Genomic DNA, 18,508 nt, shown 5'->3' on the forward strand with positions numbered 1-18,508 from the left:
GTAAAACTAGTCATGGACCTAGTGTCTGATTTCCTCTGGTGGTGCACAGGTTAAATTGTTTAAATAGAAATTCCTGTGCGTGCTGTTTAGCTGTAAGCAGATCGATGACTGTGTAAAATAACACAGGACTTTTACAGGGACATATTAGCCAGTGGAATGAAGCCCCCTGCACCCCCCCCCCCCCACCCCCAGAAAATTAAATAAATCACTCTATACAAACAGAAAATGAATCAATGTCCTCCTTAGAGCAGAGATGTTAAAGGGAGATTTAATTGAGGTATGCCAAATAATGAAGGGCTTTGATGGAGTAAATAAGGAGAAACAGTTCCCAGTGGCAGAGGGGTCGGTAACAAGAGGACACGGATTTAAGGTAATTGGCAAAAAACCCATTGGAGAGATGAGTAGATTTTTTTTTACGTAGCGTGTTATGATCTGGAAGGGTGGTGGAAGAAAATTCAATAGTGACTTTCAAAAGGGAATTGAATAAATTCTTCAGGGGAGACAATTGCAGGGCTACGGGGAAAGAGCGGGGGAGTGGGATTCAGTGGGTAGCTCTTACACAGAGGCAACACAGGCATGATGGGCTGAATGGCCTCCTTCTGTGATGTAAGACTCTATGATGCTGTGAATTGGCCCCGAATCACCTCAGGATTGATGTCGCAGTGGGGCAGTGGGGGTGGGGCCTGTTTAAATTGAGTCTCCGCCCTTTTCCTGAAGCACGAGGGGAAGGCGGGGCTGGGGGATAGGGAGCAGTTCTTCTGCCGGTCTCTCTTTGCGATTGACATTAGAGAAGGAGGCTCGACTTGGCGGAGGACACAATAAGGTCCTAAGAACATAAGAAATAGGAGCAGGAGTAGGTCATTCGGCCTCTCGAGCCTGCTCCGCCATTCAATAAGATCATGGCTGATCGGATTTTGACCTCTTCCCTGCCTGCTCCCCATAGCCCTTGATACCCTTGGAATTCCAGTGGAACTCCCGCTAGCCTAGCCTCTGGTGCCCTCAAAGTTCTGCAAACCTGCAACAAGCGGGCAGGTGGCAGAGATGGGAGGTCCAGCAGCTTTGAGAAGCAGCTCCTCCTCCCACCAACCCTCCCCCATCCCCTCACAGGTAGTGGGCATCCCAGCCCCTGCTCCCCCTCCCCATCCCCTCACACGTAACGAGCGTCCCAACCCTCCCCATCCTCCTCCCCATCCCCTCACACGTAGCGGGCGTCCCAGCCCCCGCTCCTCCTCCCCCATCCCCTCACACGTAGCGGGCGTCTCAGCTCTGCCGATACTGGGGTGGATATCTCGCTCACATTTGTACAAATTGCCGAACCCCGGGAGCCCTAATGGGCCTGTGCCCGGGAAGCCCCAGCTCCACCGTTGTCATAGCGACAAAGCGGGATGGTGGATATTCAGGAAGGTCAATTCCCCACCTTCCCGGTGTAAACAGGGGATGACAAAGTTAAAATGGCCGTCTCAGCGTCCCGATCCTGCTCCCTTCCCATCCCCTGCCATATTTCCTCGGCCACGGGTGGCCACGTCACCTGCCCGACTTTGGATACAGCCTCATTGATCTGCGCAACGTATGTAGAGCGTTCGAGTGACCACAGAGGGCTATAGTAAATGATGACATCCAAAAAGCACAATAAACTTGCAGATAGTTACTCTTGACATAATATTAGTTTTTTATATATATTTTACCCTTTAAAATGTTTTATTTAACTGTTTTCCTTCTCTCTAAGCTCCTGCTACAGAAAGAACTTGCATTTCTATATTGCCTTTCACAACTTCAGGACATCCCAGAGTATTTTGCAACCAATGAAGTACCTTTGAAGTGTGATCACAGTTGTAATGTAGGAAACATGACAGCCAAATGGCTCATAGCAAGGTCCCACAAACAGCAATGTGCAAATGACCAGATAATCTGATTCAGTGATGTTGGTTGAGGGATAAATATTGGCCAGGACAGTGGGGAGAATGCAACAAAAGCAAAATACTGCAGATGCTGGAATCTGAAATAAAAACAGAAAATGCTGGAAACACTCAGCAGGTCAGGCAGCAGCTGTGGAGAGAGAAACAGAGTTAACGTTTCAGGTCGATGACCCTTCGTCAGAACTGGAAAAAGTTAGAGATGGAACAGGTTTTTAAGCAGGTGTGGGAGAACCGTGACCCCCTTAAGATTTTGCACCGGGGAGAACTCCCCTGCTCTTCTTCAAAATAGCGCCATGGGATCTCTTACACCACAACAACAACAACTTGTATTTATATAGCGCCTTTAATGTAGTGAACTGTCCCAAGGCGCTTCACAGGAGTATTATGAGATAAAGAATTTGACACCGAGCCGCGTAAGTAGAAATTAGCGCAGGTGACCAAAAGCTTGCTCAAAGAGGTATGTTTTAAGGAGTATCTTGAAGGAGGAAGGAGAGGTGAAGAGGTGGGGAGGTTTAGGCAGGGAGTTCCAGAGCTTGGGGCCTAGGCAACAGAAGGCACGGCCACCAATGGTTGATCAATTATAATCAGAGATGCTCAAGAGAGTAGAATTAGAGGAGCGCAGACATCTCGGGGGGTTGTGGAGGAGATTACAGAGATAGGGAGGGGCGAGGCCATGAAGGGATTTGAAAATAAGGATGAGAATTTTGAAATCGAGGTGTTGCTTAACACCCACCTGAGACGGCAGAAGAGGCCTCGTTTTAACATCTCAACTAAAAGACGGCACCTTCGACATTGAGAGTGCTACCACTGAGCTCTGGCTGACAGAACACACCAATGATCATATAGAATTATATCGTATTTACAGCACAGAAACAGGCCATTTGGCCCAACTGCTCCATGCTGGTGTCTATGCTCCACGTGAACCTGCCCCCACTCTAATTCATTTCACCTTATAAACATAAACTGTTCCTTTCTCCCTCATGTGTTTATCTAGCTCCCCCTTAAATGCATCTATGCTGTTCGCCTCAACTACTCCTTGTGGCAGCACGTTCCACATTCTAAGCTGAATTTTTAATTGAATTTATTAGCGCCTAGTTTTGGATTCCCCCACGGTGCAGACTCAATGGGCTGAATGGCCTCCTTCTGTGCTGCACTGTTCTATGATTCTATGAAGTGGAAGCATCGACCTACACAACATGAAGGCAACTCGACAACTCAAGGGACCCACCGCACAACTGCATCAGGGGGAACAACTGAAGCAATGGGAGCAAGGACGATGAAACTGGTGGAGTCGTGGAGGAGGCCGAGGAATCCTAAGCACAACATCGCCTTAGGAAAAGCTGCATGGACTCTCAGGAATAAACCATCCAATGACCATCCCGAGTGGGTAAGAAGCTGTCAAGTGTAGTAATATCTACCGTTGTTTCATGTTGATCCTTCAGGGATCTGAATCATAGCAGCTGCAGCAACCAATGGGAATAGCAGTGCGAGTGCGTCACTTGACAGCAGGACAGGCAAGCATTCGAAACGGCTCATTGGCTGCACGCACTCCTGGGATGCGCGTAGGCTCGTCCAGTTGTCGGGAATGGGAAGTGGAGGGGAAACATTTCAGTGTAGAGCGCTGACCCCCTCAAGATTTTCCACATCATTAACTTCTAACTGCATCAGTCCCTTCAGAGACTCGCTCAGCCGAACAGATAAGCCAGACGATAAGACATTTAGATCAAGAAGTGGATATGTCCCAATAATATCAGATAGGGAGAAATCCTCCTGGAACGTATCTACTTCCTGCATTGTTTTACATATACCTGATGGATGGAAGGATGGGGATCATAGGAACAGGTCCAGGCCATTCAAACCCTCGAGCTGAATAAAAATCTACCAATTGCAGTTTTGAAATTTTCAATTGAGCCCTAGTCTCAACCTAGAAGGGGGTAATAGAGGGAAGGAGGGTGCATTTGGCTTCATAACACACACCATAACGCAATTTGTTTTACGCAGGTCTTCACAGTGCACTCCACCACTATCCTTGTCCCCAGTTTAAGCTCAGCTCTTGTGTTTGAATAACATCTCTACCATCTGGGCCACGAGTTGTTCCGCTAAAAATTACTCTGTAAATAAGTGAAGAAATCAACAGGTAACTAACTATGTGGATCACATAAAGTGCAATGTATCACACAAGAATCCCTCCTTCCCTATAGCAACTGTCCCTCTAAGATTAAATAAAGGCAAAGTACTGCGTGCGGATGCTGGAAATCTGAAATAAAAACAGGAAATGCTGAAACTACTCAGCGGGTCGGGCAGCATCGGGGGAAAGAGAAACAGAGTTAACGTTTCGGGTCGGTGACCCTTCGTCAGAACTGGAAAAAGTTAGAGGTGGAACAGATTTTAGGCATGTGTCGGAGGCAGGGAAAGGGGGAGGGGTGGAAGGCACAAAAGGGAAGGCCTGTGATAGGGTGGAAGGCAGCAGACACTAAATGACAAAAGGGATGATAGTAGAAAGCAAAAGGAGATGGTAATGGGACAAGTAAAGAAACAAAAGCTGGGTCCAGAAGAGGTGTAAATGGGAATGCAGAAATGCAGGCAACGGAACGAGCGTGCGGCAAGTCTGCCCCACCCTCCCTTACCCTCAACGACTGTCTGTCCCACCTATGACAGGGACTGTGGCTCTCGAATTGGACTGTTCAGCCACCTAAGGACTCATTCTAAGAGTGGAAGCAAGTCTTCCTCGATTCCGAGGGACTGCCTATGATGATGATGAAATGGGAATGGCAGAATCAGCAACAGCTGCCATGTGACTAGATAGCGGCAGAGGCCATGATCTAAAATTGATGAACTCGATGTTGAGCCCAGGAGGCTGTAAAGTGCCTAATCGAAAGATGAGGTGCTGTTCTTCGAGCTTATGTTGAGCTTCACTGGAACAGTGGAGGAGGCCGAGGACAGAGAGGTCGGAGTGAGAGTGGAGCGGGGGAATTAAAGTCCCTTTATGATTTATTTTACTTTTCTAAATTAAATATCTGAGTCCTCTGCTGAATCATACTTGAAGTTTAAATGCGCTTTCTAAAATGTTTACAAGCCAGGGATCAAACCCATCTGCTGTGGATAAATAAAAACAGAACAACTTGGCTACACCCTCAACATTCATTCACTCTGGGCCTCAAGATTACACTCATATCGACACAACAACACACGGGATTCCCGCCCACTAAATATACATTGTGGGAACTGATGGACATATGGCACCATGTGTTGTTGAGTCTGTGTTAAACCTACAGGCCGGTTAGTCCAGTGGTTGGTAAGGGTCATTTGGTTAATAAATTGAGGCCCAGCTTTTCAGGAAAGCACTGACGTAGTATTACACAGCTCCATGAGTTCAGGAAATTGACTGACAATAACTAAACCAAACACAAATCATGCAAATCAATCCACTCAACAACAGAAAACAAGACGTTTCACCTGGATCAGCCTTCAGACGAGTGAGTGCAACACAGCGCGTGAGCCCGGGGTTAAAGGGCAGTGCTGAACCCCCGCACATCCCTGGCAGCTAGTTTCATGGTAATTGAACTAATCTATCAGGGCTTGCTCTAAACCAGTTTAAGATCTATCGGAAGCAATACCAGAGTGTCTACATGGATCGAAGCCCTGAGAAAGGCCTTGGAAATGAAGCATCAAGAGAGTACCCATCCTTTCTCCCTGTAGCCGCACAATGGGCCGGATTTTTCTGTGAAAATAATGCGCAAATCTGACAGCAACTTCCGGCGAGTATAATATAGCATTAGGCAGTCCTTAGTATCGAGGATGACCCGGTTCCACACCAAAAAGGGATGAGTTCACAGGTGTTTTAATAAGGCACCTGATAGTCCAGGTCTTGAACTGCATGTTAAAGGATGGAAGATGCCTGTGCATGGATTCTTTTAATGTGGAGTGGCCGTTGCACACCAGCCACCACACGGGCTTGACAGAGCTAGGTCTTGGTCCAGTGGCAAGGGTTAACCAAGACGACTGGAGACCAGCTCTGCTGCACGGTCACAGTGCGCACACATATTCCTACTGTCCGCAGACCGCAGTGTGGGCTGGCCTGTGCTGCCCCCAGGCCCCTGCCTCTTCTGGGCCCAAAACTCTCACCTCTCCTGGGCCCCAATCACATCGCGCCTGGGCCCTGATCTCTCTCTGCTCCTCTGCCCAGGTACAGCAGAGGTGCGGAGAATGATCGGGGTGGAGGAGCGGCGAGAGATCGTGGCAGAGGAGCGGCGAGAGATCCGGCAAGTGCACATGCGCAGTTACACGCGGAAATCTGGAAGCTGCTGCCCAGGATTCACCGCTCCTTTGTAAACTGCGCAAAAACGGCCTGTCGCCATTTGGGTCCCCATTCAAATGTATTGAACTGCGTGAAGTTCCTATACTGACATCACAGATACCGACTAAACATTCCACAAAATGTTAGGTGTTGTCCATTCCAGTCTAATTTCCCTTTGAGCGGAATACTAAATCTTGATTAGTGCCAAACAACCTCTCTGGCACTGAAAATTAACTTTTACAAGTGTGGAGTCTCATTCCTTCAGCTTTTAATTATCAGTGAATATTTTAAAACATTTTTTTTTCCATTTTTTTCTTTCTGTCTCTTTTATCTCTCTTAATCCAATCTTTGTTTCCCTCACTTTATTTTGTTTCCTGTACAAAATTTGATACTGCATTCACTATTTTAACTGACACGCCCTGGTTCAGACTCTGTGTTGCTCATTAACGATTCTTCAATCTGATTGGTTAAGGAGATATACAATTGCTTGCCCTGTTTGCACAGGTCCCAGATGCCCTGTAGAGGACGCTGCGCTGTTTGGATGTCCTGCTGACAGCAACTTGGCATAAAAAGCCCACGGAGAGTCTATGGGCAAGTGCAAATCTAATGAATGGCTTGCGTCGCTTACGGCAAAATCTGGCCCAATGTATAAGAACATAAGAAATAGGAGCAGGAGTAGGCCATATGACCCCTCGAGCTTGCTTCGTCATTCAATAAGATCATGGCTGATCTGATCATGGACTCAGCTCCATTTCCCCGCCCGCTTCCCATAACCCCTTATTCCCTTATCGTTTAAGAAACTGTCTATTTCTGTCTTAAATTTATTCAATATCCCAGCTTCCACAACTCTCTGAGGCAGTGAATTCCACAAATTTACAACCCTCTGAGAGAAGAAATTTCTCCTCATCTCTGTTTTAAATGGGCGGCCCCTTATTCTAAGATTATGCCCTCTAGTTCTAATCTCCCCTATCAGTGGGAACATCCTCTCTGCATCCACCTTGTCAAACCCCCTCATAATCTTATAAGTTTCGATAAGATCACCTCTCATTCTTCTGAATTCCAATGAGTAGAGGCCCAACCTACTCAACCTTTCCTCATAAGTCAACTCCTTCATCCCCGGAATCAACCTAGTGAACCTTCGCTGAACTGCCTCCAAAGCAAGTATATCCTTTCGTAAATATGGAAACCAAAACTGCACAACGTATTCTAGATGTGGCCTCACCAATACCCTGTATAACTGTAGCAAGACTTCCCTGCTTTTATACTCCATCCCCTTTACAATAAAGACCAATATACCATTGGGCTTCCTGATCACTTGCTGTACCTGCATACTATCCTTTCGTGTTTCATGCACAAGGAACCCCAGGTCCCGCTGTACTGCAGCACTTTGCAATCTTTCTCCATTTAAATAATAACTTGCTCTTTGATTTTTTTCTGCCAAAGTGCATGACCTCACACTTTCCAACATTATATTCCATCTGCCAAATTTTTGCCCACTCACTTAGCTTGTTTATGTCCTTTTGCAGATTTTGTGTGTCCTCCTCACACATTGTTTTTCCTCCCATCAGCAAACTTGGCTACGTTACACTCAGTCCCTTCTTCCAAGTCATTAATATAGATTGTAAATAGTTGGGGTCCCAGCACTGATCCCTGTGGCACCCCACTAGTTACTGGTTTCCAACCCGAGAATGAACCATTTATCCCGACTCTCTGTTTTCTGTTAGTTAGCCAATCCTCTATCCATGCTAATATATTACTCCCAACCCGGTGAACTTTTATCTTGTGCAGTAACCTTTAATGTGGCACCTTATCAAATGCCTTCTGGAAGTCCAAATACACCACATCCACTGGTTCCCCTTTATCCACCGTGTTTGTTACATCCTCAAATTTGTCAAACATGACTTCCCTTTCATAAATCCATGCTGACTCTGCCTGACTGAATTTTGTTTTTCCAAATATCCTGCTACGGCTTCTTTAATAATGGAATCCAACATTTTCCCAGCCACAGATGTTGGAAGTCATAGAGAGATCTGCTTGTCAAGGAGTATAGAAATTAAGAGGACTTATCCTTCTATTGATTGAGCTCTTTGCGCTTATAAATTAGCATTTCAGAAGATTTTCGACCCCACTGTTCAGACCAAAGACTTGTGGACTGCTCAGGAAGAAGCAACCTTTGGGAGACCTTGGCTGGAAGAGTGTAGGGAGACCAGAGAAAGAGAGGTCAGAGTGGAAATGGGAGGGAGAGTTAAAATGGTGAAACACAGGGAGCTTGAGATGACACTTGTTTACAGGATGGAAGTTGCATTTATATAGCATCTTTCACAACCTCAGCATTTTACAGCCAATGAAGTACTTTTGAAGTGCAGTCACTGTTGTAATGTAGGAAACCAATTTGTGCACAGCCAAATTCCCACAAACAGAAATGCGATAATGATCAGATAATCCCTTTTTTAGTAGTATTGGTTGAGGGATAAATATTGGTTAGGACACCAGGGAGAACTTCCCTGCTCTTCTTTGAAGTAGTGCCATGGGATCATTTACATCCACCTGAGAGGGCAGATGGGGCCTCGGTATAATGTCTCATCGGAAAGACAGCACCTCCGACAGTGCAGCACTCCCTCAGTAACTGCACAGCAGTGGCAGCCTAGATTTGTGTGCTCAAGTTGCCAGAGTGGGACTTGAACCCACATCCTCTGACTCAGAAGTGTGAGTGTTACCACTGGGCCACAATTAACACCGTATGTTGAGTAAATCAAGCATCCAAGTCTGTGTTTGCTCTCCCAGTGTAGAAGAGACCGCAATATGAACAGCGAATACAGTGTGCTGGGACAGAGGAAGTACACATCAATTGCTGTCTCACATGGAAGACTTTCTGGGACCATGAAGAATGGTGTGGGAAGAAGTGAATGAACAGATATTGCAGCTGCAGGGGAAAGAGGGGCGGGGGCTGCCAATTACTGGGACAGGCACATCTACTGTTCATTTCCATCGCTTTCTGATAACAGTTCCGACCTCCTTTCCCATTTCCTTCCATCTTTCCTTGTGTGGGCCTTTCCCATGCTTAATGCTTTTGCTGCCCATTTAACATTTTTCTGTTGTCTCACTGAAATTAACTTTTATGCTATTAGTCTCCTGCTCTTCTATTATGCTATTAGCAGCCCATTCAAGCTTCCTCTCTTGACTAGAGTAACTGTTGTTTCTTCCCCACCACCACTTCATTGTTAGCCCCCAACCATTATTTTCTCCCTCATCCCTTCTCTATTTTTCTCCCAAACCTTACTAAAATGATCTGTGTATTTCCAATGTTTTCGGTTTCTGGAGCAAACTGCAACGAGGTCGAGGCCCAGGAGGGAGGTCGAGGCCCAGGAGGGAGGTCGAGGCTCAGGAGGGAGGTCAAGGTCAGGAGGGAGGTCAAGGTCAGGAGGGAGGTCGAGACCCAGGAGGGAGGTCGAGGTCAGGAGGGAGGTCGAGGCCAGGAGGGAGGTCGAGGCCCAGGAGGGAGGTCGAGGCTCAGGAGGGAGGTCGAGGTCAGGAGGGAGGTCGAGGCCAGGAGGGAGGTCGAGGCCCAGGAGGGAGGTCGGGGCCAGGAGGGAGGTCGAGACCCAGGAGGGAGGTCGAGGCCCAGGAGGGAGGTCGAGGCCCAGTAGGGAGGTCGAGGCCCAGGAGGGAGGTCGGGGCCAGGAGGGAGGTCGAGGCCCAGGAGGGAGGTCGAGACCCAGGAGGGAGGTCGAGGCCCAGGAGGGAGGTCGAGGCCCAGGAGGGAGGTCGAGGCTCAGGAGGGAGGTCGAGGTCAGGAGGGAGGTCGAGGCCAGGAGGAAGGTCGAGGCCCAGGAGGGAGGTCGAGGCCCAGGAGGGAGGTCGAGGCCCAGGAGGAAGGTCGAGGCCAGGAGGGAGGTCGGGGCCAGGAGGGAGGTCGAGGCCAGGAGGGAGGTCGAGGCCAGGAGGGAGGTCGAGGCACAGGAGGGAGGTCGAGGCCCAGGAGGGAGGTCGAGGCTCAGGAGGGAGGTCAAGGTCAGGAGGGAGGTCGAGGCCAGGAGGGAGGTCGAGGCCCAGGAGGGAGGTCGGGGCCAGGAGGGAGGTCGAGACCCAGGAGGGAGGTCGAGGCCCAGTAGGGAGGTCGAGGCCCAGGAGGGAGGTCGGGGCCAGGAGGGAGGTCGAGGCCCAGGAGGGAGGTCGAGGCCCAGGAGGGAGGTCGAGGTTCAGGAGGGAGGTCGAGGCCCAGGAGGGAGGTCGAGGCTCAGGAGGGAGGTCGAGGTCAGGAGGGAGGTCGAGGTCAGGAGGGAGGTCGAGGCCAGGAGGGAGGTCGAGGCCCAGGAGGGAGGTCGAGGCTCAGGAGGGAGGTCGAGGTCAGGAGGGAGGTCGAGGTCAGGAGGGAGGTCGAGGCCAGGAGGGAGGTCGAGGCCCAGGAGGGAGGTCGAGGCTCAGGAGGGAGGTCAAGGTCAGGAGGGAGGTCAAGGTCAGGAGGGAGGTCGAGACCCAGGAGGGAGGTCGAGGTCAGGAGGGAGATGAGGCCAGGAGGGAGGTCGAGGCCCAGGAGGGAGGTCGAGGCCCAGGAGGGAGGTCGAGGCTCAGGAGGGAGGTCAAGGTCAGGAGGGAGGTCGAGGCCAGGAGGGAGGTCGAGGCCCAGGAGGGAGGTCGGGGCCAGGAGGGAGGTCGAGACCCAGGAGGGAGGTCGAGGCCCAGGAGGGAGGTCGAGGCCCAGGAGGGAGGTCGAGGCCCAGGAGGGAGGTCGGGGCCAGGAGGGAGGTCGAGGCCCAGGAGGGAGGTCGAGACCCAGGAGGGAGGTCGAGGCCCAGGAGGGAGGTCGAGGCCCAGGAGGGAGGTCGAGGCCAGGAGGAAGGTCGAGGCCCAGGAGGGAGGTCGAGGCCCAGGAGGGAGGTCGAGGCCCAGGACGAAGGTCGAGGCCAGGAGGGAGGTCGGGGCCAGGAGGGAGGTCAAGGCCCAGGAGGGAGGTCGAGGCGCAGGAGGGAGGTCGAGGCCCAGGAGGAAGGTCGAGGCCCAAGAGGGAGGTCGGGGCCAGGAGGGAAGTCAGGGCCAGGAGGGAGGTCGAGGCCCAGGAGGAAGGTCGGGGCCAGGAGGGAGGTCGAGGCCAGGAGGGAGGTCGGGGCCAGGAGGGAGGTCGGGGCCAGGAGGGAGGTCGAGGCCCAGGAGGGAGGTCGAGGCCCAGGAGGGAGGTCGGGGCCAGGAGGGAGGTCGAGGCCCAGGAGGATGGTCGGGGCCCAGGAGGAAGGTCGGGGCCAGGAGGGAGGTTGAGGCCCAGGAGGAAGTCGAGGCCCAGGAGGGAGGTCGAGGCTCAGGAGGGAGGTCGGGGCCAGGAGGGAGGTCGAGGCCCAGGAGAGAGGTCGAGGCCAGGAGAGAGGTCGGGGCCAGGAGGAATGTCGGGGCCCAGGAGGAAGGTCGGGGCCAGGAGGGAAGTCAGGGCCAGGAGGGAGGTCGAGGCCCAGGAGGAAGGTCGGGGCCAGGAGGGAGGTCGAGGCCAGGAGGGAGGTCGAGGCCCAGGAGGGAGGTCGAGGCCAGGAGGGAGGTCGGGGCCAGGAGGGAGGTCGAGGCCCAGGAGGAAGGTCGGGGCCCAGGAGGAAGGTCGGGGCCAGGAGGGAGATCGAGGCCCAGGAGGAAGGTCGAGGCCCAGGAGGGAGGTCAGGAGGAGCGGGCCCAGATGAGATGCAGTGAGGTCAGGGCCCAGGGAAGGTGCTGTGCGGGCCAGCAGCGAGACACGGAGGCCTACACTGCGTTCTCTGAAACCCATGGAGAGAGGACCTGTGGGAAGGAGGAAGGGTGGTCAGTAGAAATATGTGTGTGTGTGTGTGTTAGGCCCATGCAGCAGAGCGTGGTCTCCAGTCGTCTTAGATCCCCTTGCCATTTGGACCAAAACCTTACCCTGTCAAGCCCATGTAGTAGCTGGTGTGTGTTATCTATGCAATCAAGGTACAATCTGAGTACTGTTTAACTGAACAAGGTACAACCTTATTCCGGCTTTATTACGGCCCAAAGTGTCTGACTCTCAAAATGGCTGGTTTTTTATACCTGTGCTTGCTGCTAAGTGGCCTCCAACAATGTCGCCATCTGGTGGCTACAAACAGAACATGACAGTGTGCAATGGCCACTCCACGTTAAAAGAATTGATGCACAGGCATCTTCCACCCTTTTCATCAGCCACCTGAGAACTCATATTAGTGTGGAAGCAAGCCAGCCTCGACTCCGAGGGACTGCCTTAGAAGAAGACACTAAATCTGCCCAGCGGACTGACTCACCAAAAATAAATATTCTTCTCCACTGCTGCTAACCCTTCCCGGATGGTAGCCAAGGTATGAAATTCGAGCACAGACAGCAGTTATTCACATGAACTTTTATGGTACTGTTTGGGTTGCTGTTCCAGCCCTTTCATTGTATGGAAGTTATTAGGCATTCAGATAAAAAGAGACTTCAAATCTGCCGTCTGGTGCTCAATAATTAGATCCATACAAGGGGAAAAGGTTTTCATTATTAACTCTTATCATTGTCCAAACTTCCTGGTGATGCATGAGGTACATTGAGGAGTTATGGTGCAGATTTGTTTTGCGGGACAATTTTGTTGTAGAAAATATATTCACGGGTCCACCAAATTGGACACATCCTGTAAAGAAAGCAAATGTGCTGGGTTTCAAGCATTGGTCTGACGCGTGGCCTCTATCTAAGTTGGTTACAGTGCATTAACCTTAAAAGCGAAAGCCTTCTTGACAGATGGGCTTGTGGTATCAGCCATGTCCTCCCCGTCCCCTTTGATCTCCAATTACAAAGGAAGACCCTGGCCATTGGGACAAGCAGCTGAGCTGCACATTTCAGGCTGAGCACTTCCTGTCAGCTTACTCAATCTGTGTGCAATTCAACAAAAGCCCCTGTTTATTGGCAGCAAATTAAAAGGCTTACGGTGCAGCCCACCACATGCTAAAATGACATCCAGAAGGAATTGAGATTTGGCCTTAGAGAACAGGAATAAAGGCAGGAAGGGGGAAGATAAAGAGAAAAGATGAAAGTCAATTGCCGATTGACCATCTCGAAGAGCTACAGGCAGAAATCCCATGGAACTGTGTCCTAAACAGGGGAGTTTCCTCGAACCTTGTACAAGGGACAGTGAGGCTAGAGCAGGTCTGGTGGGGGAAAAAAATGTCCTTTTTGCTCTGCGCTTTCTTAATTTTTTGGACTGGATTTTCGGTCTTCTGCCGCCCCCATTAGCACTCCGGAGGGGCAGCAATGGTGGAGGTAAGCACTTCCGGGTAGATGGGCAGCTTCCAGCGCCCCGACGTACATTCAGTGTCGGTTTCGAGAGGGCGCGGGGCATTACCGCCCGAAGTGGCGAGCCGGTGTGCAACGCCCCTGGTTACAACACCAGCTCAACGTTTGGCTCCCGCCCGACCCGTAGCGCCCCATAGAGCGCCCTGTGGAAGCTGGCGTTCCAAGCTGTAGCGACCGCAGTGTGGTAAGTAATGTCGACCTGAGGTAAGTGTGATCGATGTGGGCTTTTGCTGTGATTTATGGTGGCATGAGTTATTTATTGGGGATGTTTTTGGTGATTCTTGTCAGCATTTTTCCCCCCTCCCAAGTCCTCTCTTAGCACGCTCCGAGGCTGGCTGTTTAGCTCGGGATTTGCACTTGCTCAGCCGGCCTAGCGCCCTAAAAGAGGTGTGCAACACCTCCCTTAGCGTTCCACTCCAAACTCAGGCCAAACTGATGAATTTTGCGACGGCAGAAGCAATCTGTTTGCCAGCACAAAATTTACCACTCTGCCTTGATTAACACCGAAACAGAGACGCGACCGAATTTCCACCCACTTAAATTGGGACGCAGTGTTAAGCATTGCTTGCTGCAGCAAGATCTGCTGGAGGTATGCAAAACTCATGGTCCTGGGAATGGGGAGAAACAATTGCGAGGGAGGAGGGCGATTGGAGAGGTGGGGATGGCAAATGAGACAGTGGGGGAGGCAATCAGGAGCGGTGGGGGGAGGGCGATCGGGAGTGGGGTGGTGATCGGGAGAGAGGGGGTGATGGAGAGGGGGCAATCGGGAAAGAAGGGGTACAATCAGGAGGGAAGGGGTGTGATCGGGAGATGGGGATTGATTGGGAAGGAGGGCTGTGATTGGGAGGGTTGGGGGAGATCTGCAGGTGGGGGATTGATCAGGAGGGAGGTGGGTAATTGGGAGGGAGGGGGAGATAGGGAGGGAGCAGGGAGATCTGGAGAGAGAGGTGTGATAGGGAAGGGTTAGATCAGTAAAGGGGGTGGCGATTGGGAAGGAGGGGTGAGATAGGGAGGGAGGGGATAGATCGGGAGGGAGAGGTGTGATAGGGAGGGAGGGGTGAAATTGGGAAAGCAGGTGGTGATTGGGAGTGAGGGAGATCAAGAGCAGGGTTGATGATCGGGAGGGAGGGAGATCGGGAGGGAGGGAGCGATTGGGAGGGGGCGAGACAGTGTTAACTGTTGCTTGCTGCAGCAATGTCTGGTGGACCATACATTAAGATATGGAAAACTCATGACATGTTTACAATATCTAGTCTTTTTGTGCTCCCAGTGTCCAGGCAAGATCAAACTTTAGGGCCATCGTCCCTTGTCGCAGTTGTGTATGCATTTAATGAAGAATGAAAACTGGTGATTGAGACTGTGAGCCTCACCTCTGTCCGGCAACTGAGCTCTCAGCTCTTATTGGGTATATTTTTCCCAGTGGGTAGTGATCCTAACTACAGGATAATGGCGCTAATTCCACCCCAGGTTGCCTTAATTTCCAATCAGAACTTTTTGTGTTAGATCTACCCAAATCCTCATGTACACAGGGAAACCTTAACACAGGACTCAAAGTGGTTTCTAGATTTCAATGAGCATCTTAGTTACCCAGATAGGCTCAAAGAGCTATGCATCTTAGAGAAGTGTAGGCTTAGGGGTGATTCGATTGAGGGTTATAAGATGATGAAGGGACTTAGGTTGTGTTTGTTTAAACTGATTGGTTAGGATGGATTAGGAGGTCACACTTACATAAGGGCAGTTATGTAAGGGCAGAGCCAGGTTAGGTGGTAGGAGGTCCTTCTTTTCCCAGAGAATAGTCGACCTGTGGAACAGGCTGCCTGATCGTGTAGTGAACGCTCATTTGGTGAATTCCTTCATGCGAAAGCTTGGCCTATTTTTGGCTGGGGCGGAGATCACCTTGTTCAAAAGGTAAGCACTTTGTAACATTAATCAGGGCCAGGGTGGTCTCCTGGACAATTCTGATGGCCTAAGGGAATGGAGAGGAACTTATCAGATTTATTTCCCCTAAATTGGCTTGATTTTTATCTGGTTTTTTGCTTCTCCCAGGAAATTACAGGGCTCCGGGTAGGGTAGGGTGTGTCTGTATTGTGATGACATTGAGAGACATAGAGGCATGAGAAACATACATAGACATGAGAAACATACAGAGACATGAGAAACAGAGACATGAGAGACATAGACCCAGGTGGGCAGAGGAAACGTTTCAAGGACACCCTCAAAGCCGCCTTGATAAAATGCAACATCCCCACCGACACCTGGGAGTCCCTGGCCAAAGACCGCCCTAAGTGGAGGAAGAGCGTCCGGGAGGGCGCTGAGCACCTCGAGTCTCGTCGCCGAGAGCATACAGAAAACAAGCGCAGGCAGCGGAAGGAGCGTGCGGCAAACCAGACTCCCCACCCACCCTTTCCCTCAACGACTGTCTGTCCCACCTGTGACAGAGACTATAATTCCCGTATTGGACTGTAGACACCTGAGAACTCACTTTTAGAGTGGAAGCAAGTCTTCCTCGATTTCGAGGGACTGCCTATGATGATGAGAGACATGAGAGAAAGAGACATGAGAGACATACAGATATACAGGAGAGGTGACAGAGGGAAGGAGAAACTTACAAAAAAGTGAGCAAGCGTGAGGCATGGATATACTCCCAGAATATATGCTTTCATTTTTTTTACACTTTTGTACTTTTTGGTCCGTATCAGGTGTCAGTATCAGGTGCTCTCAGGTCAAAGACCTGAATCGGTGTAAAGCTCCCTCTACTCTGCACCTACAATGTTCCTTTACCCCCTAACCCCTAACTTCAGTTATGAGTGCACTTCAAAGAAGGCCTTTGTTGAACCTCTGAACAAACCACTGAAAACTCATTGCAAATTGGGGAGATCAGATACATCAAATATTTATACAACACTCAATAAAAAGGAAAAAGTGTATACAGAAGGATTCTGAAAAGAATATTTGAAATGTGTAGAAATGCAATGTGAAGTTCACCTATCTTCAGACTCCTTCATAATTCGGAAAACTAACAATTCACATTGTATTTACAGTAAGCATTATTTATCTAGAATACACAGATACAGCTTTATTTATCAAACCACTTGAATTTTCTGCATACTGAAGCCAAGCAACAAAATGTTTACATTGAAGATAACTGTTCTAGTGGCCATCATTAAAGACCATACCATCTTGGGTGAAGTGTTTGTCAAACTTTTCCCATCTATTTACAAACACACCGCAGAGTGCTGTAAATCTGTATTGACATTTATCACTAGCATGGTGAAAATGGCCTCAGTGCTCTCACCCTGCAAAGCAAGGTTTCTAGAACACTTTGTCACAAAGTTGTCGGCAAGATCCCATTTCAGGTTAATAGGCTGGGCAGGTCATGTCGGAGGGGGTTCTCCGTGTCCTGTTTCCTTATTACGGCAATTCCTTGGACTCTCATTCATAAATAATGCGTTTCCCAGATTTAGTCGGTACTTTCCGATTATACTAGCAGCAAGTCTCTTAAAAATAAACAGACTATGAGTCGGAATAGACCAGCTATTGTAGAGACTCAAGATCTTTTTAAACTGCGTTATAAATTCTAGAGTCTTTTTGTTGATTTAAGTATTTTCTCATCCCTTTCTCATCTTGAAACATATGTTTGGCTTGCCTTCTTACTGTTTAGTCTAACGTTGATAGTATTAACTCCCCTCTGCCAAAAGAAGAGGGAAAAAAATAATTGCTGCCGTAAATCAAAGCCATCACCAACAAACGCAACATGAAGCAGGGTCGTTTCAGGCTTCCTGGTGTGTTTATCTTAAAGCCATTGAGCTCCCCCAAATGTGATCATAAAAGGGTTTTGCTCGGCTCCGCTTTTAATAGATTCTTGAAACATGAGGATTAATGGATACCAAGTAACTCATGAATGTTTCTGAATGACTTATCTACAATTCCAAAAAATGTAAGATTAAATAGATTACATTAGTAGTATTCAATTAATTTCAAATGATATTTCAAGGGTCACTATTTTCCTTTGTTTCTTATCATCACTTTCTCTTAACACCAGTAAAAATCTTGTGTTGGGCAGGTATTTGCTATCCTCACAATTTGTGGCCACACATTTGTGAATTGCTATGTCAACATGTCCTATACAATTTTGTTTTGTCACTGTCACAGTTTAGTTGCAGATTCTGGTCACTGTGGGGCAGTGGAGCAAGTTTCTCTCCCCGCTCCATGCACTTCTTGTATACCAAAAAACATAATTTTTCAACTGATTGAAGGCAACACCAGGGCTAATTTACGAGTGCTAGATAATGTTTTTTTGGCAGGGGAGTATTTTTATGAGGAATTTCAATGCTGGAATACTTCTAACTTGGGCACCTCCAGGTTAAAGGTAGATTTTAATGTTTTTCAATTTTTTAATTTATTCGTTCATGGGATGTGGGCGTCGCTGGCAAGGCCAGTATTTATTGTCCATCCCGAATTGCCCTTGAGAAGGTGGTGATGAGCCACCATCTTGACAACTGAGCGGCTTGCTAGGCCATTTCAGGGGGCAGTTAAGAGTCAATCACATTGCTGTGGATCTGGAATCACATATAGGCCCAGACTGGGTAAGGTCGGCAGATTTCCTTCCCTAAATGACCTTAGTTCGTTTTTTTATGTGCATACATTTTATGCAATGTACATTGAAAAAGGAAACAACAAACATGTACACAATGAAAGGGTGTTGATTAGCTCAAGCTAGAAGGGTGTGATCATTTGGGGTAAAATTCAACTTGAGCGGGGCGCAAAACGTGTAGCAAGGAAAATCGGACTTGGACGGCCTATCAGCTCCCGCCTGTTTTGCGCCCCTGCTGAATTTGAATTTTACCCTCAATAACTATTGAAGGAACATAACCAGTCAATAAGAAACACTTTTCGAAAAGAATAACCAATTACTGGGACACACGTAAAGGCATTCAACTCTCCTTCGGTCCGCCCCTTCAGCAGTAGCTCTGTTGATGCTGCCAGTGGTGAGGACACCGCTCAGCATTGGCATTGCATTCTG

This window comes from Pristiophorus japonicus, chromosome 12 (assembly GCF_044704955.1).
Source record: "Pristiophorus japonicus isolate sPriJap1 chromosome 12, sPriJap1.hap1, whole genome shotgun sequence".
Classification (NCBI taxonomy): Eukaryota; Metazoa; Chordata; class Chondrichthyes; family Pristiophoridae; genus Pristiophorus; species Pristiophorus japonicus.